This window comes from Gossypium arboreum, chromosome 7 (genome assembly GCF_025698485.1).
Source record: "Gossypium arboreum isolate Shixiya-1 chromosome 7, ASM2569848v2, whole genome shotgun sequence".
NCBI classification, from domain to species: domain Eukaryota; kingdom Viridiplantae; phylum Streptophyta; class Magnoliopsida; order Malvales; family Malvaceae; genus Gossypium; species Gossypium arboreum.
The window spans coordinates 49,704,672-49,726,042 of NC_069076.1; positions in this window are offsets into that span (position 1 = coordinate 49,704,672).

The window sequence follows — 21,371 nt, forward strand, 5'->3', positions numbered from 1 at the left end:
GAGTTCGATAGTGTGGTGACGATCCTCGACTATCCCCGAGCCTACAGTAGCTATAATAACTGTAAAATAGACAGTAATCATACAGAGTAAGCTACAAAAAGCTTAGTAAGCCAAATACAATTGGTCTAACTACTAAAGCATATAAGTACAATTTAACCATTAAGATTCATAACCATTTCATAGAATAATTCATACTTAACCATGCACCTTTGTTTGCATATATGTCATGCTTCATTTCCAATTCTATACATATTTCATGGAGATAGACTTTTTCATATTCGAAAATTTAGTACGATACAAACGTACCTGCATAGGTTATACATTTCATATACTCATATTTCGTATGCTACCATCAGACGATTCAGAAACGATACAGATGCTCATAATCAAGTACAATGCCGACGTACCGGATGTGGTCTTACATATAATTCAATATCGATGCCTCTGTCCTAGACAAGGTCTTACACGAAATCAGATACGATACCTGTGTCCCAGACACGGTCTTACACGATATCTCAGACAGATGTCAACTTTTCTTAGAAGCATACAGAGCTTTTCAGGTATTAACATATTATCATACTTTACTCCAAAGATATTCATCAGGCACTCAAGGCCATCCAATACAGATTACAGTTTATATGTGCAGAATTTATTTCAATTAACACGTAATTGTAATTTGACTTACCTCGGACGAATTTCGGATAAAACGAGTCGACTATTCAACTATTTTGGACTTCCCCCGATCTAAGTCCGATTTTCTTTGTTCTTGATCTAATACAATACAAATTCAACCATTCAATCATTCATTTCATTCAATATAATCCATATACACATATTTAGGGCATTTTACATTTTAGCCCTTACATTTTTCACACTTTGACAATTTAGTCTATTTTTCACAAAATCACCAATATGCAAAATTTGCTTGTACACAAGCTTAGCTGAATTTTCATGACTCTCATACAAGTCCATACATTTCCTTTATTTCACATTTTAGTCCTTTAAAATAGTATTTTTACAAATTAGCTCAAATAGCTCTTTTTCATCAAAATTCAAGAACAAAGTACGATAATCTCACATATATCTTTCATAATCCATATAAAAACATCACAAAGTTCATATAATCATCAATGGAACATTTCATAATCTTCAACAAAAACAGAAATTCAGACATGGGTTTTGAAGAACACGAAGCAAAGATCACAGAAATGTAGAAATTATCAAAAATAGACGAAAATTCATACCTTAATTAAGGATTAAGTTAGCCGAATATCAAAACCCCATTTTTGCTCTTTTTCTTGCTTTATTCGGCCATGAGAATGATAAAAATGACCATTATTTTATGTTATATTTTATTTAACACATATTATAATACTTTTTCCCATTTTACCCTTATTATTAACACATGAAAATCCGCCTACTAATGTCCATCATTGTCCACCATTAATACAAATGGTAAATTTGACATGCAAGGACCCTTATTTTAAAATCCAAGCCAATTAGGTGTTTTAACATTTAGCACTCAACTTTTAAACTTTACGCGATGTAATCCTTTTTTTCATAATTAAGCACAGAAACAAACAAATTAAATTACAGAAATTTCACATATGTAAACTCACATATCACAGACACAGAAAATAATATTAAAATATTTTTCAGACTCGGATTTGTGGTCCCGAAATCACTATTCTGACTAAGGTCAAAACCAGACTGTTACAATTCTCCCCCTTAGGGATTTTCGTCCCCGAAAATCTTACCATTAAACAGATTCGGATATTATTGTTTCATTGCATCCTCGGGCTCCCACGTAGCCTCTTTTACATCATGACGATGCCACATCACTTTAACTAAAGGAATTTTCATATTTCGTCACTCTTTAATCTTACGGGCTAAAATACAAATCGGCTTTTCTTCGTAAGTCATATTAGATTGGATTTCAATCTCAGAAGGGGATATCACATGAGATGAATCAGATCTATACCGTCGAAGCATCGATATATGAAATACATTATGAATCTTTTGTAACTTAGATGGTAGCCTCAATCTATAAGCAACTGACCTAACTCGCTCGGTGATTTCATACGGCCCAATGAACCTCAGACTCAACTTCCCCTTTTTACCAAATCAGAACAGTTTCTTCCACAGAGTTACTTTCAGAAACACTTTATCATCGATCTCAAATTCAATATCTTTTTGTTTTAAATCCGCATAAGATTTCTGACGATTAGAGGCAGCTTTCAAACTAACTCAGATTACTTTCACTTTCTGTTCTGTTTCTTTTATCAAATCAATTGCATAAATCTTATTCTCACTGAGCTCAGACCAGTATAATAGAGTTCTACACTTTCTACCATATAAGGCTTCGTACGGTGCCATTTTGATGCTCGATTGAAAGCTATTATTATAAGCGAATTCAATCAAAGGTAGATATTGTTCCCACACACCTTTAAACTCGAGAATGCAACATCTCAACATATCCTCGAGTATCTGAATAATCCGTTCTGATTGACCATCTGTTTGCGGATGAAACGCGGTGCTAAAATACAATTTAGTACCCAGAGCATCTTGTAATTTCTTCTAGAATCTTGATATAAATCTCTGGTCTCTATCAGACACTATTAACAATGGCACACCATTCAATCTCACAATATTAGAAATATACAACTCAGCTAGCTTATCAAGTGAATAACCAAACCGAATTGAAATAAAATGAGCTGATTTCGTCAAACGATCAACTACAACCCAAATTGCGTCTTTCTTTTTCGGGGACAGAGGCAAACCCGAAACAAAATCCATGGTCACTTGATCCCATTTCCATTCAGGAATCATAATCGATTGTAATAACCCAGATGGCACTTGATGCTCAACTCTAACTTGCCGATAGATTAAACATCTCGAAACAAAGTCAGGGATATCTTTTTTCATTCTCGACTACCAGTATAGTTGTCTCAAATCATTATACATTTTTGCACTTCCCGGATGTACAGAAAATTTACTACTGTGAGCTTCATTCAAAATCGTTTGAATCAAATCTGGATTTCTTGGAACACAAAGTCTATTTCTAAACCTCAGACAGTTGTCATCATCTATTTGGAATTCAGAATCAGAATCAGAATTACACTGAATTTGTTTAGCCATAATCTCATTATCAATCTTCTGAGCTTCGATAATCTGTTGTAAAAACAAAGGTCTCGCTTTTAATTCAGCTAAAACTAAACCATCATCAGACAGAACTAAATGAGCATTCATTGCAAATAACGATTTTTGACTCAAAGCTTCAGCAACCACATTTACTTTTCCCGGGTGATAATCAATCACAAGTTTGTAGTCTTTTAGCAGTTCTAACCATCTTCTCCGTTGTAAATTCAAATCTTTTTGCGTCATTAAATATTTCGAACTTTTATGATCAGAAAACAAGTGACATTTTTCACCAAACAGATAGTGATGCCAGATCTTCAAAGCAAACATGATGGCAGCTAACTCAAGGTTGTGTGTTGGATAGTTCTTCCCATGCAGCTTCAACTGTCTCGAAGCATAAGCAACAAATTTTCTTTCTTGTATTAAAACACAACCTAGTCCTTTCAACGAAGCATCACTGTAAACAACGAATTCTTTACCTGACTCAAGTTGTACCAATATCGGAGCTTCAGTTAACAAAGCTTTTAACCGATCAAAACTTTTTTGACATTTCTTAGACCATTCAAATTTCACATCTTTCTGAAGCAATTTTGTCAACAGAGTTGCTATCATAGAGAAATCTTTTACAAATCGTCTGCAGTAACCAGCAAGTCCCAGGAAACTACGGACTTCAGATACATTCCTCGGAGGCTTCCAATCTAGAATAGCTGAAATCTTACTCGGATCAACTCGGATACCGGATGTTGATACAATATGACCCAGAAAACTAACTTCTCGCAACCAGAATTCACATTTACTAAACTTTGCATACAACTGTTTATCTCACAGAGTCTGTAGCACTACTTTCAGATGTTCAGCATATTCAGATTTATCACGTGAATAAATCAAAATATCATCAATTAATACAATAACAAATTGATCAAGATACGGTCCAAAAATTCTATTCATTAAATCCATAAATACAGCAGGTGCATTCGTTAAACTAAAAGGCATAACTAAAAATTCGTAATGCCCGTACCTCGTTCTAAAAGTAGTTTTCAGAATGTCAGAGTCCTTTACCCGTAACGATAGTAACCCGATCTCAGATCTATTTTTGAAAATACAGTATCACCTTTCAACTGATTGAATAAGTCATCAATTCGAGGCAGAGGATATTTGTTCTTTATAATCACTTTGTTAAGCTGTCGGTAATCAATACACATTCTCATTGTGCCATCTTTCTTTTTCACAAACAGAACAGGAGCACCCCATGGTGAAAAACTCGATCTAGAAAACCCTCGATTGGTCAATTCTTGAAACTGAGATTTTAATTCTTTTAACTCTTTCGGAGCCTTTCTATACGGAGCTATTGAAATCAGAGTAGTACCAGGTGCTAATTCAATGCCAAACTCGACTTCTTGAATCGGAGGTAAACCAGGTAGTTCTTCAGGAAACACATCAGAGAATTCACAAACAACAGGCACTAATTCAACTTTCTTATCATTCACTTTCGAATCTAACACATAAGCTAAGTAGGCTTCACAACCTTTCTTCACATATTTCCGTATTTTCATTACAGATATCATAGCTGGCAGTCCATTTAGATCACTAGACTCAATTCAGATTATCTCGTCATTCTTACACCTTAAATCAATGAATTTTCGTTTGCAATTCACAATAGCATCATGCAAATTTAACCAATCCATTCCTAGAATTATGTCAAATTCATCAAAAGGTAAAACCATCAAATCAGCAGGAAAACAGATATCTCGAATCATTAACAGGCAATTCTTGCAGACTTTATCAACCAAGACACTTTTGCCTAAGGGGTTCAATACTCTAATTACGAATTTAGTAGACTCTACAAGCAAAGTCTTACTATGCACTAAATTCATGCAGATATAAGAATGCGTTGATCCAAGATCTATCAATTCAATCACAGAAGTATCATAAAGAGTAAAAGTACCAGTAATCACGTCTGGAGACGAGGCTTCCTCACGAGCTCGGACAGCATAGGCTCTGGCAGGTGCTTTGGTGTCAGATCTAACAATAGTATCTCCAGTAGTTCTTTGACCACTACTTGCATTTCTTGCATTTTTGGAAGGTCTACCTCTAGCTGAGGTGTTGCTCGATCTCAGATTCTGTACATTCTCTTGCTCAGCAAGTTCTGAACAATCTTTTATAAAATGGTCCAGAGATCTACATCAGAAATAGGCTCGGTCATTCAATCTACAATTTCCCGGATGTCTTTTACCATAGTGTTTGCATTAAGATCTCTCAGATCGGACATTCCCAACACTTGCAATAGAAGTAGCAGGGACTCTGAAGTTTGAATACGATCTAGCTCGATCTCAGTTTGAATGTCCCATATTAGCATTTGGACGGCTTTGATCATCTCAGAATTTCTTTGACATAGACTGAAATGATCTACTTGAAGATCTTTTTCTAGCATTTCTAGCTTCAGAATCATCTTTTCTTTTCTCTTTACTTAATTCTTCAGCTTTACATGCTCATTCAGCAAGCACTACCATTTCTTTAATCTCCAAAATCCCAACTAACAGACGAATATCTTCTTTTAGTCGATCTTCAAACCTTTTGCACATTATTGCTTCATTCGATACACATTCATGGGCATACTGGCTCAATCTCACAAATTCACATTCGTATTCAATAACATATATACGACCCTGTTTAAGCTCGAGAAACTCTTTACATTTCTGATTAATGAATCTCTGATTGATATATTTCTTCCGAAATTCAGATTGAAAGAAATCCCACGTAACTCGTTCACTCGGAACCATAGATATTAAAGTTTTCCACCAATGATACGCCGTATCTCTCAGAAGTGAAACGGCACATTTAACACATTCCTCATGACTCAGAGACATTTCATCAAACACTCTTATTGTATTTTCCAACCAGAATTCGGCTCTTTCAGCATCATCATTTGTTGTAGCTCGGAACTCTTCAGCCCCATACTTTCTGATCTTATCAATCGGTGGTCTACTCAACTGTACCAGATTCACTCGTGGCATATCAGGAGTTTGAGAAGGATTAACCGGGGGTGGAGGTTGTTGTACAGTTGGATTGGTTCTAATGTACTGAGTGAATCATTCATTCATCATCTGATAGAAGGCTTGCTTAGCCTCACCATCACGGCTACTCGTACCCGGTCTAGAATCGACTTGCACAGTCCCTTACGCAGGAGCAGGCGCATTACTTTCTACATTGTCAGCTACAGCTCTATCGGGATCCATTTGCAAAATAAAAGCACATTTCAAAGTTAGGAGTCATCACACTATCACAGATTCAGATATATGGCATGTACAGCTAGACTCATATACGCTATGGTAGTCCTAGAACCGACAAACCATAGCTCCGATACCAATAAAATGTAACACCCCTAATCCGTAACCGACATCAGATTAGGGTTACAAGGCATTACCAGACAGACAGAACATTTCGGATCAATTCAGAATCATAGGTATTATTTAACATCATTTCATAATCAATCATCTCTAAATATGGTCTACGAGACCTAAAACATACGTTTAAGAACAGTTAGAGCTAAACTGAACACATTCATAAAATTCAGAACATAGAAAATTTTTCCAATTCTATTGAGGTCGCACGCTCGTGTGTCCAGGCCGTGTGCCTCACACGGGCATCAGACACACCCATGTGAACCAGCCGTGCCAAATCAGAGTAACCATACTGACTTTCACCCACGACCATTAGGCATGCTCGTGTGCTATGGTCGTGTGATACTTAGCTAGCTACTGACTTTAGCCCACGGCCATATGACACGCCTGTGTCCCCTGACCGTGTGGCACCAAGCAGGCTTGATTTAAGCCAATTTGCCACCCCTTTTAGAGGTCATCCTTACAAGCCATATTAAACAACATTCATACAACAATTTTCAACCAATTCCATGCTCAAAACATGATTCATTATAACAAAAACATATTAGCTCATAAAACATTACAACCATACATCATTTGGCACCATCAACCAAATACTAAAACTATATACAACATTTTATTTGCTAGCCAACTCTCATGGCATAATATATATACATTAAAACTTAATACATAGACCTTCTAGCCTATACATGCCATACATTAAAATATGTACACTTTCAAAAGTACCAAAATGAGTTCGATAGTGTGGTGACGATCCTCAACTATCCCCTAACCTACAATAGCTACAATAACTGTAAAACAGGCAGTAATCACACAGAGTAAGCTACAAAGAGCTTAGTAAGCCAAATACAATTGGTCTAACTACTAAAGCATATAAGTACAATTTAACCATTAAGATTCATAACCATTTCATAGAATAATTCATACTTAACCATACACCTTTGTTTGCATATATGTCATGCTTCATTTCCAATTCTATACATATTTCACAGAGACAGAGTTTTTCATATTCGAAAATTTAGTACGATACAAACATACCTGTATAGGTTATACATTTCATATACTCATATTTTGTATGCTACCATCAGACGATTCAGAAACGATACAGATGCTCATAATCAAGTACAATGTCGACGTCCCGGACGTGGTCTTACATGTAATTCAATATCGATGCCTCTGTCCCAGACAGGGTTTTACACGAAATCAGATACGATGTCGATGTCCTAGACATGGTCTTATACGTAAATCTCAATCGAGGCTTGTGTCCCAGACACGGTCTTACACGATATCTCAGACAGATGCCAACTTTTCTTAGAAGCATACAGAGCTTTTCAGGTATTAACATATTATCATACTTTACTCCAAAGATATTCATCAGGCACTCAAGGCCATCCAATACAAATTACAGTTTATATGTGCAGAATTTATTTCAATTAACACGTAATTGTAAGTTGACCTACCTCGGACGGATTTCAAATAAAATGAGTCAACTATTCAACAATTTTGGACTTCCCCCGATCTAAGTCCGATTTTCTTTGTTCTTGATCTAATACAATACAAATTCAACCATTCAATCATTCATTTCATTCAATATAATCCATATACACATATTTAGGGCACTTTACATTTTAGCCCTTACATTTTCACACTTTGAGAATTTAGTCTATTTTTCACAAAATCACCAATATGCAAAATTTGCTTGTACACAAGCTTAGTTGAATTTTCATGACTCTCATACAAGTCTATACATTTCCTTTATTTCACATTTTAGTCCTTTAAAATAGTATTTTTACAAATTAGCTCAAATAGCTCTTTTTCATCAAAATTCAAGAACAAAGTACGATAATCTCACATATATCTTTCATAATCCATATAAAAACATCACAAAGTTCATATAATCATCAATGGCACATTTCATAATCTTCAATAAAAATAGAAATTCAGACATGGATTTTGAAGAACACGAAGCAACGATCACAGAAACGTAGAAATTATCAAAATTAGACGAAAATTCATACCTGAATTAAGGATTAAGTTAGCCGAATATCAAAACCCCATTTTTGCTCTTTTTCTTGCTTCATTCAGCCATGAGAATGATAAAAATGGCCATTATTTTATGTTATATTTTATTTAACACATATTATAATACTTTTTCCCATTTTTCCCTTATTATTAACATATGAAAATCCACCTACTAATGTCTATCATTGTCCTCCATTAATACAAATGGTAAATTTGACATGCAAGGACCCTTATTTTAAAAGCCAAACCAATTAGGTGTTTTAACATTTAGCACTCAACTTTTAAACTTTACGCGATTTAATCCTTTTTTTCATAATTAAGCACAGAAACAGACAAATTAAATTACAGAAAGTTCACAGATGTAAATTCACATATCACAGACACAGAAAATAATATTAAAATATTTTTCAAACTCAGATTTGTGGTCCCGAAACCACTATTCTGACTAAGGTCAAAACTAGATTGTTACAGTTTTTTTTTCTTTTTCCATTATATCTTTTTCTTTTTTTTTTTTTGGTTAAAAGATAAAAAACCAAAAAAAATTACATTAACATAAAACTAACTTCCCAAAGGGGAAACTTTAAATACTTGTACTCTTCTTCTCTCTTGTACTAATTTAGAGATTCTATTAGCTTTCTTGTTATCTTCCCTAGGAATATGTCGAATGAGCCAATGTTTTATTTTAGATAAGAGTTGGTGAATTCTCCTAACCAATGCTGAATCTGACCATTAGGAGCCTGGTCTTGAATTGCATTGATTGCCTTCATGCTATCTGTTTGAATTAGAAAGCTATCATAACTCCATTCTAGAAAAAGCTCTAAACCATCTTTGATGCCCCATAACTCAAACTCGATAACAGAACAAAATCCCAGATACCTATTACACCCAATAATCCACCTTTCACTCTGATCCTACAATACTCCTCCAGTTATAACAAATCCTATATCCACTTTGGCCACACCATCTATCTTTAAGCAGATCCAATTCTCGCAAAGTGAAGAAGGTGAAATTTTAGGTTGCAAATTAGCCTTTGTTACCTTATTACTACATAAGACATACTGTTTGGCCCAACTATAGGAAGCATTAATAATTTCACTTGCTTTCCATGGAATACCCTAGAACATCAGACGGTTAAAATTTTTCCAAATACGCCACGTAATGAGTCCAAAGAGGCACCGCCAATCAACATCTTCCAAATATAACTGTTGAGAATTCCATTAATTTTCCTTTAGCTACTCTAGAAGTTTACTTGAATAAAACAAATATAGCTTATCTGTTGGAATTATGTGTTCCCAGATATCTCTAGCTGCCAAACAATCTTTAAAATGTGTAGCACATCTTCAAATTCGTGACAACAAAACCCACAAAAACTATCATGACTCAAGTGCCTTTTCACTCTCTCTACATTAGTAATAAGTCATTTTTGAAATACAAGACAAATGGAGTATTTAATCCTTCGAGGACCTTGAAATTTCTGTGGAAGTTGTTAAACTGCCTCTTTTGGGTTTCACAACCATTCCCGAATCTTTCCATAGACACTTTTACTTGTAAGGACTCCTATTGTTGTACCACCACATATGACCCTATTCGATCCAATTGTTGGACATGGTAGGGGAATCCCCACAATCCTACATATGATCTCATCTGGAAGCCAAAGTCAGAAAAGATCAATATTCCAATACCCTTCATCAGTAATCGTATCCTTAAAAAGGAAATCTGACGCCAAAGTGGAGTGGGATGAAATATGATTACAAAGAGGACCAACAATAGGAATCCACGAGTCCCTTTAGCATTTAATACTGCTCCTATCTCCCACTAACCAAATTAATTTTTTCTGAATTTGCGGCAATACCTGTGATAAACCTTTCCAAAGAAAAGAACCACTTTTTTGTTCCAAAGTCTCAAACAATCCATTCTTGATTCCATATTTTGTCTGAAGAACAAAAACCTAAAGATTATTAGAATTTGAGATAATATTAAATCCAAGTTTCATTATGAAGGCTGTATTATGATCCTTTAATCGCCTTAAACCTAAACCACCATTGGCTTGAGGCTGACATACAGACTCTCAGCTAACCAGGGCCATTTTCTTTCCACTACTAGAAGATCCCAGAATGAACTGTCTAACTAAATATTCAATTTCCTCATATATACCTTTTGGAATCATTATGGACTGTATGAAATAGTTGGAAATAGTTAAAAGGACTGACTGAGTAAGTGTGGCCCTTCTAGCTAACAAAAGTTACCTCGCGTCCCAATTGTATAACTTGCTCCTAACCTTGTTTAGAACAAATCGAAGTGTACTATTAGTAACTCGCTCGTGAAATAGGGACATCCCCAAGTAAAAGCCTAGGTTTTACACTCTATAAAAGCTGAGAATGTTGTAAGCCTCTTAGCTAATTCCTCACCAACCCCTTTGGAAAAGCAAATAATTGGTATTTTTCATATTGATTCTATGCTTTGAGAACTCAAATTTTTTTTCCAATATATCTTTTAGAATTTGGACTTGTTGAACATCGACATGATCAAATAATATGAGATCATCTACAAAAAAATGTGAGATAGAGTTGGACTCAGACGGGTTAATCTAATCGGATTTCACTATTTAGAGTCAATGAATGATTGTTGCTATGTCCAAGCCACTCCATACACATGAAAAATAGGTACAGGGATAACGAACATCCTTGACGGACACCTCTAGTTTACTTGAATTTCTATAAGGAGATACCATTCTTAGAGAATATGCATAGTATAATTCTTAATGGTAGACATGATAACACCAATGAGACAAATTAGAATATCTGCAGCCTGAAGAGATACCTCAATAAACTCCTATCGAACGTGATCATATGCCTTCTCTAAATCTATTTTGACAACCAACCATCTTACATTCTTCTATCTACTCTTCATCGAGTGAATTACCTCTTGCACAATAATGATATTATCTGTGATATTCCTACTGGCTAGAAAGCCCGCTATTATTGAGAAATTAACTTTGGAAAACAATTTTGAACCAATTAGTGATCACTTTCATAACCAACTTGTAAATAACCGAGTACAAATTGTTTGGCTGAAACTGTGAAAAACTCTTAGGATTTTGAACCTTGAGAATAAGGACTATTAATGTATTATTCAAATCTGGGTCAATAATACTCTTAGCAATCTGGGTCAATAATACTCTTAGCAAACACCTCGTTAACCCATTCACACACAAATCTACCTATTTGCTCTCATTGATTTTGAAAGAATAAGATGTGGAACCCATTACTTCCTAGAGCTTTCAGAAAGGCCATATTAAAAATAGCTTTGTTAATTTCCTCATCTGTGACCGGCTGTCCCAAAAAATAAACCTCTATATCCTCAAGTTTAGGAGAGGAACTTGGGGAGAGACCTCTCATCGGACTTGGTTTTTTGCCATAAAACTTTTGAAAAAAAGTAATTGTCTCATTCTGAAGTTCATCCTCTTCAAAAATCCAATTTCCCTTATCATTTTTCAAGGCATTAATCCAATTAAGATTCCTCCTTTGTAAAGTGTGCTTATGAAAAAACTTGGTTTTGCAGTCTCCCAAATACAACCTATCATATCTAGACTTCTACTTCCAAAGATGTTCCTCATGGTGTAAGATGATTTCCAACTCTTTACGCATCTCCATTTCTAATTGCGAAAGATGATCTGAATGTACTTGATCTAACTCCCGATGAATGCCCGCTAGCCCCTGGGTCAACATTTTTTCTGAGTGAAAATGTGTCTGAACACATCCTTGTTCCAAACCCTGATATTAGAAGTGAAACAAGCGAGCGATTCTGCCATACTACCATTGTAAATCCAATTTTCCTTAACAAAATTTAGGAATTTCATATACTCGATCCAACTAGCCAAGAATTTGAAAAGACGCCCTCAGAGAAGGTAAACCTCTGGTTTAGGAGAAAGAAAAAAAGGCATGTGGTTAGACTTGAGTCTCAAAAGATGAGTCACCCGACTATTAGTAAAAGCAGTAACCTATGATTCATTACAAATAGTTTTATCTAATCTCTCCACAACCCTACCTCTATGCCAAGTAAATGCTAGTCCTTTAAATCTTAAATCATTAAGTTCGGTTGATTCCAAAAACTCACCAAATAAGGAACATCTCCTTCCTACAACTCACCCTCCCCTCTTCTCATCACACAAAAGAATAGCATTGAAATCTTTGATTGCAAGCTAGGGAATCTTTTTACTCTGAATAGTCTATTTCAATCCTTCCCAAAAGAGCTTCCACTTCTGTCTGTCAGGGATGCCATAGACAAATGCTATTAAGACTGGATGTCAAAAGAAGTTATCGAATACCTTTGACAAATTGAATTGGGGCTGATTTATTATAACCTCAACACATAATGATTCTTTCCAACCATTTCAGATTCCTCCTAAAAAACCAATTGGCTCTACACGATAAGAAAATTGGAACCCAACTTTTGCAATGATTGAGTCTGTTTTACCTCTACTGACTCTCATTTCATTAAGTCCCATAATATCTAGCTTCAACTCCTATTTATACTCACGAAAAATACGTGAAAATTTAATATTGTCACACCCTTGTCAATGCCATGCAAAAATGGAAAAACTCATAATAATAGAATATTAAAAAAACAAATGGAAGTACTAACCACTATTTGCCTGAAAGAGCCAACGCCCCACAATGCTTACATCAGTGACCTTTTCCCTTTTACCCACTTCAGATTGAATTTGGTATTAATAAGTTTGGCCATCGAGTTCATCGTTTCTGGCAGTGGGACCCTAGAATTGATTGCGAGTTTAAAATGACTCACACGCTCTTGTATGGTTTTATTGAAAGTCCTACCATTATAGTTAGGATTGTTTTTGTTTTTGGAATAATACCCTTTGGGTGCCACTTGTCTATTGCCTGTACCTCTAAACCTCTCACCCATTGGAGAATCACTAGGCTTTGGGTTAGAGTTTTCTTTAAAATAAATAGTCAAGTGCCTTCCCAAATCCAAGACCCTTGTAGATAACTCAATGACCAACTCCACTGGCCATTCAAAAGTGGGATTAAAATGTGAGGTAGTGTTAAATTGGAGTGCACCTAGAAAAATAGAATTGACATCATCTTCACCCATATGCGTGGGTGTCACTAGCTGCTCTTTCCTTCCAGATGAATCGCTTGAATCAACTACCCTCAAATGATTTTGTTCAAATTGGACTTGCGGCCTGCTAGTGATTTCCAAAGGCCTTTTGGGAAACTCAACAATATGGGCTGCTGATGCCAATCCCATTTCCTCTAAAGCTGACCTATTTTTATTTATACCAGGCTTACTTTCATCCATGGCTGCACCATTTAAATTTTCCCTAGACTCATTTGCATTTATTCGGTCCAATATTTTGAAGGATTCCTTATTCATCCCAAGGGATCCACCATTCACCTTTTTTTTTTTTTTCCTTTTAAGTTTCCCCGTTTGAGATTTTCCAAAACCTCACCTTTTTGAAAATTAGCAGGCAATTTCCCTTCTTTAACCACTTCACTTTCTGCTTCTTCATCGTTAATGCTAGAGAAAGCCTTAAATCTAGATCCTACCAAATCCATTATATCTTTATTTATTTATCTTCTTCATCGCTACGTTTTAGTGGGATGTTAATAAAGTAATTTTATTAACTATACGTTATGAAATTACAATCCATTTCATAATAGAAGTCATTCTTTTGAAGATAAGTGTGTTGGTCTAATCCCTTTAATTACTAAACCTTAACATCAATGGATTATATATTTTGGAAATGCTCAATTTTCAAAATATTTTAGATTTTGATAATTTTGTATATCAATTACATAAATAAAAATTGTCTTACCGTTGAACTGTTACTTAGTGAAAACATGTTAAGTTAAACAAAATTGTATGGTAAACTATGTTTTGAACCATTTATTTTATTTTATAATTTGAACACATCTCACATAACGATTTAAAAACTTGTTTATGCAAAGTATTAGGATTTATTAAGGTTGTGTGCCTGTAATTTCTTATCATAAGTGCCACTAGAGCCAAGTCCTTAAGCTTTTAAAAGTGGTCACACTTCACTCACATAGGTAGATTTCATCAAGAGTGTTCCTCTAATTATAACACTCTAAAATTTTTATACTATGGGTCTATTAAAAATATAATACTTATTCTTCCCCTTATTATTATGATACCTTGCACTTTTATCCTGAGATGATATATTATAAATTGTTTATAGTGCTAAAGTTTGTGTAATGACCCAAAATTTTCTAATGTCAAAAAATATGGTTTCAGAATCTCATTTCCGTAAATAGAGTTCGTAAGGATAAAATAGAAAAATTTACAGAGTTAGTATGAATATATATTAAATATCAGCTAAGCAATTTAACCGATAAAATCATTAATTAAAGCTTAGAGACTAAATTGTAAAAGTTCAATCGCTATTGAGTTTTAATTTAGAAAATACTCAAGAACCTAATTAAAATTATTTAAAGAATCAAAATGATTATTTAACCATTTTTAAATATGAGATAGTGGATGATGATGATGATTTCCACTTAACTTTAATTTATAATTAAAGATGTATAAATATGCCTTAATTAATGAACTAATCAAGTTTAATTATGTTAATTAAGTTATTAATTATAATATTATATGGGATTAAGTGGAAAGGGAATGAGAACATCATTTTTCATTTTTATTTTTATCATCCAAACCAATAAGAAAAGAAGAAAAATGTAACACCTCTATATCTAGTTCGACCCAAGGAACCTAATACAGGAATATTACATTTGGTGCCAATGTGATTTTGGCTAATCACTAATATATTTGAACATTAAAAAAAAATTATAATTTATATTTTGGTCCCTACTTCTTGGAACATACTTGATCTTCCTAAGTACATGCCATTCTATTCAAAATATTGAACATACCCTTTTGGCACTTGGAGATGTGATGAGATGAATGCTCACAACCTCGATTACAAGTTTTCAAAATCACTGTACCTAATCTGCTCACGGAAAAAAACCGTACACTGAGTAAAAACTCAGTGGTATTTCTATAATCCGAAAATTAAAAAATATATATATAATAAAATAAAAGGCACAATTAAATTTATAAAGACATATTAATGTCTAGTATCATATCATAACTATCATTTTTCATTTATTAAACAATATCCTAATTCACACAATTGCTATATAAATGATTATTCACATACCAACCATATTTATTCGTACAATGGCATCAGTCATGCAGTACTCAATTCATGAATACATCATTTCATACCATATTCAATTCATGAGTATATAACTCATATATTCCATGTATTGTCAACATATTTCACATTCTATTTTCAATTCACTATATCACTTCCATTTGTCATATCATTTCATTTCAATATCAATTGTAAGACTTTATTATTCATTTACCCTTATTAACAAGACATATATACAGATTCAACCAAAATACACCAATTTGGCACCCAGTGCCTCATTGTATAATTCGAAGTAATAGATTGACACCTAGTGTCTCATCGGCTATGCCGAAGTAAGTTGGTACCCAGTACCTCATCGAATTTATCCGAAGTAATAATTTGACACCCAGTGTATCATCGACTCATGGTCGAAGTATCCCTAAAATCTTCCAATCCTATAGCATGCCAACTATATTCGACTCAGCCTGATACAGTTAATAGGGTTTCCGATTCACTTTTCAGACACAACTAATATTCAGTATTCCATTGTCACAAAATTCACATTTCAATACCAATCAATAATTTCATCAATCACAAATTCATATAATCTCAATTCAATATCAAGATAATAATAAACAATACTCACCTTAATTACTTACCATACACATTAATTTAAAATACAACAAATAAAAATTTCTAAATTCGGATTATAGAAATACAAATTGTAATTCTCGAGCTACTCCTCGTTAATCTTGTCTTTTCCTTTCTTAGCCGAGGTCTCCTGCACAACATTAGCTACCGAAGTTAAAACAATTTAAAATCATTAATACACAAAATTTCACATTGAATATTTAAATTTTTATTCAACTTTTGCTCACATTTCAATTTAATCCTTAATCAAAACTAACTTTATTTTATTTAAAACTAATTTCATATTTTCGTTCAACTACCACTTTAGACTAATTTCAACCTTCAAATTTCACCATAAACCCTAATTTCAAAATTCTCTCAATTTAGTCCCTATTACTCAAAACTTATGATTTATTTTACAATTCAATCCCTTTTTCACTTCTAACTAGAAATCCTATCAATTTAACCTCTAACACTTCAGTTTATTCAATATGAACAACTTCTAAAAATTCACTAACTTCTAAAATTTTAATATAAATCAAGTAGTATTTTGTTTTAGGGTTCTAAAAACATAAAAATTTTAAGAAAATGGACTAAATTAACTTACCACTTTGAGTTTGCACCTTAAAACCCTAAATTTTCTCTGTTCTCTTTTCTTTTCTTTCTTTTTCTTTTTTCTTTCCCCTGTTTCGTTCCCCAATTCTGTTCTTTCTTTTTCTTTTCTTTTTATTATTATTATTATATTATAATATAATATATATTTTACTTATACAATAAGAAATAGATGTATTATTATTATATACATATGATTATTATTTTTACACATGTATTTCACCATTACCATACATTCGTCATAATTTGGTTTAATTACTTATTTATTTATAATATAAAATAATATAAAATAAAATAATATATTTTAATTTTCTTAAATAATAAGTAAGTATATATAATTATTACAAGTATATGTATAATATTGTTACACATGTAATTTACTATTACCATACAACTATAAATTTTATGGTTTATTTGCTTAATTAGTCCTTTTACTTTTCTCTATTCTATTATTAAGCTTTCACACTTTATTCAATTTAATCCTTATACCTAATTAACTACACTACTAATCGCCATAAATATTTTTAATAAATATTTACGAATTTGTTTTTCAAAAACGGAGACCCGAAAATACACTTTCTGATACCTGTGACTATCGAGTCATTACAAAAAAACCTTATTTTTTATTTCAATTTCGGTTCAAAATTAGCTAAGGTAATCAAGTCTTTTTCTTGAAATTTTTATAAATTGCTGATCATGGGAGCTTAATTTAGCTGGCACATACGTTAAATTCTTTAATTGTTAGATGTTTAGCAAGTTGGCATTATATTGAAATTGATGAATTTAAGCTTGAATTCAAAGAGATTGTTAGTTAGTAAGCTTGGATTATGATAAAGACTAAATTAGAAATTAAGTTAAACTTGTTAAAAGATTTTGTGGCATTAGGGCTTAAATTGAATAAATTGAAAACTATCATGAAATTATGCTATAGATGAAAATAGAAGGTCCCTAATGAAATAATATGAAATTGGATTTTGATACGAAGTTAGATATGGAAAAATATGAGTATTTCGAATATAGGGACTAAAATGAATAAAATGCAAAGTATGTTGATTATGTATTGAATGTGATTAGGATGTGAACTAATGCTATTTTTATAATTTAATTATCGAATGTAGCTAAAGACGATACTGGGCTATCTTGAGAGAAAGGAAAGACGAAAGTTGTAGACGAATGACGAAAGTACAGTTTGTACTTTTTTATTCAAGTTCAATATATATATACATAGTTGCAAGCTAGCTATTGAGGTAAACTAATTACTTGTCTCATGACTCGGTTTGTATATGATGATATAAAATGTCGAGAATGGAATTAAAATGAGCATAATATAAACGAGCTTGGTGTGAAACCATGATATGTGATTATGAACATATATGTATTGATTCATTGGTTACCTTACTAACTATCTTGGGCAAAGTCAGATATAGTTGGCATGTATTAGGAATAGTGTATGGGATATACTTCGGTTTATACTGATAAGGAGCGCAACGTATATTATACTCTGGATTTTCCAATGAGGCACTAGGTGCTAGATTGGTATAATAGTTGGATAATCTATGTATTTATCTTGAATCCGTGTTCGGTTAATAGGGATTATAAAACATGAACTTGCTAAATGACATTTAGTATGAAATGATAATGAAAAATGGTATATTATGTATATATATGAAATGTGATAAATGATAGCATTAAAAGATCATGTGAACCAATCTAAACTGAGCCTTAAGGGTGATCTGCCATAATTTGATACATCAAATTAGGCTCTCCAAAACACTCAATGAGTTTTTCAATTTTTAGTTAAGTTGCAGATGGATGGGCAATTGAAAGAATAAAAGTAAAGAAGGACACATTATTTATTTTGGCCATAAGATTTTAGTTACACTATTTGGAAATCTTTCCTATGCTTTCTAGGCCTTCCTATGACAGCCTTAAAACGACCCTAGTCGAAATGTGGTTTCGGGACCACAAAACCGAGGCATAAAAATAATTTAATATTTATTTTATTGCCTATAATGTGTGTTAACCCATGTGTGACATTTTTTATGCTTTGATTTAGAGTTATAAATGTGAATTTCACTAGAAAGGACCTAGTAGTAAACTTTGAAAGTATGATGGGGAAATGTGTGATGACTAATTAAAGCATGCATGCAAAACAATGGACTTGCATGTCAAATTCCCCCAATAGCTAGTGGCCGCCATGACAAGGAATTATGGGCAAAAATCATGTCATGAAACATGTTTGGTAAGTGGGTTATGTTGGAATAAATAAAATAAGGAGTATGGAATAAAAAAAAATGTGTGTGTGTGAAGGCTTCTCCTCCCCATTGCCGTGTAGGTAGGAAAGAAAACAAAAATTTTGTTCATCCATTTTCACTCTCTTTTGGCCGAAAATACTAAGGATAAGGAGGAGTTTTGCTTCATACTTGGTTTGGAAGAGGATTAGGAAGAGGTTGGCTATACTTGCATCAAGATTAAGGTATGTTTGAGGTTGTGCCATGAGATTCATGCATGTTTTAGTTGCTAGCTTGATGTTCTTGTTAGCCCATGGTTCAAATCTTTGTTATGTCATGGGAATGAAATTCGGCCAAAATGAATATGGTGTTAATGCCATTGCATGCTAAATATCAAGCTTGATAATGATACATGTGATGGAGGATTGAGGATTCTTAGATTTTCTTTTAGCATTTTTTTGAATGAGATACCAAGTTCTTTGTTTTACCATGACCAAATTGAAATGGTATGGTGTTGTGGTATTCGGCCATGTTATATCCATAAGTATGATTCATGCATGTTGCATGGTAAGTAAGATTTAAGCTTTGGATATGTGTATATATTTGGATATAAGCCACTTGAGAATTCGGCTCTAGCATATATATATGTATATATGTTACATTACGATGTATTGGTATGACATATATGCTATTTCAAGGTGTATATTTGCTTGTGATGATGTCTCGATTATGAAGTAAATAAGAGATGTGCAATGAGTTACGATATGTAATGCGTTAGTAGTAAAATGTATGCTGTTTTTGTGTGGTATTAAGTGTATAATTGGCCTCAAATTGGACATGTATATTCGGCAACATGAGGGGAAATTAGTGTGCATGCATTCGGTTAGAGGCAAGCATATTGATGCCTATTCTTGGCTTAGAAAATTGACTAAGAGGAATATTAACTAATGTGTTGAGTTCGATTCATGATTTCGTACATATGCGACTTTGATGCCTAATGAGTATATATATTGGCTAAGTATCTTGAATTCCTCTTTCGATGCTCACATGATAAAACCAATTTATTTGTTAAATTAAGCTCAAGAGCAAAGGGGAGCTAAATCCGATAAGGGGAAGGAAAAAGTCGTGGAATAGCCGTCGAAATCGTTCGACCACGTCCGAGGTAAGTTCTTGAGCAATAGAGGTTAAATTCTGAATTGATTAGATCATGTTTAAAGCAAATTAAAATCATGCTCTTTGTGTGTGGCTATTGAGCTGAAATTACAAATGTGATAAGTGACTTGTGTCTGAATTTTGCTAATGAAAATGAAATGTGAATGTGTTATGGTTTATTGATAAATGTACATGGTTATTCGAATGATATCCGGGCTAAGTCCCGAAGGCTTTGTGCTAAGTGACTAATCCGGACTAAGATCCAACGGCATACGTGCGAGTTACTAAATCCGGACTAAGATCCGAAGGCTTTCGAGCAAGCTACTAAATCCGGGTTGAGTCCCGAAGGCATTCGTATGATTATGTAACGGGCTATGTCCGAAGGCATTTGAATGTGTAGCCATATCCGGTTAAACTCGAAGATCGTGATTCAAGAATGAATGAACCTGCTGTAAAATTTCAGCTAATACGCTTGAAAATTCCAGCAATGAGGTATGTTCGTATGTGCTTTGGAATAGTTGATTCCCTTCGAATAATATTCGCTCAATCGAGAAATGAGCTTTCGGCATTTGGCTAAGATGAACCCTTATGTATGAATATAGGGGTTGGAATGTGAAATAAGTATGATATTGAGAATTTGTGCATATGAAATTATCCGTTAGCTATATGGATGTTATGCTTTTGTTGTGCTGGAATCCCTTGCTCTAACTTACTAAGCATAAATTGCTTACTCCGTTTCTCTGTTTCTCTGTCTATAGATTTTGGCTCGTCAGCTATCGGACTCGGGATTTCTGGAAGTCGAAGTCTCCCACACTATCAAAGTCCCTTTTGGTATATATTTTGGTTAGATTTTGAAATGGCATGTATAGGACTACCCTTTTGTTGCGTTTTAAGTACTTTTGTGATGTATGTGTGTACGACCATGCGAAAATGGCTCGTAAAATTGGAGTATGGCATTAGACCATTTGTGCTTATGTATATATGTATGGTTTTATGATGTTACTA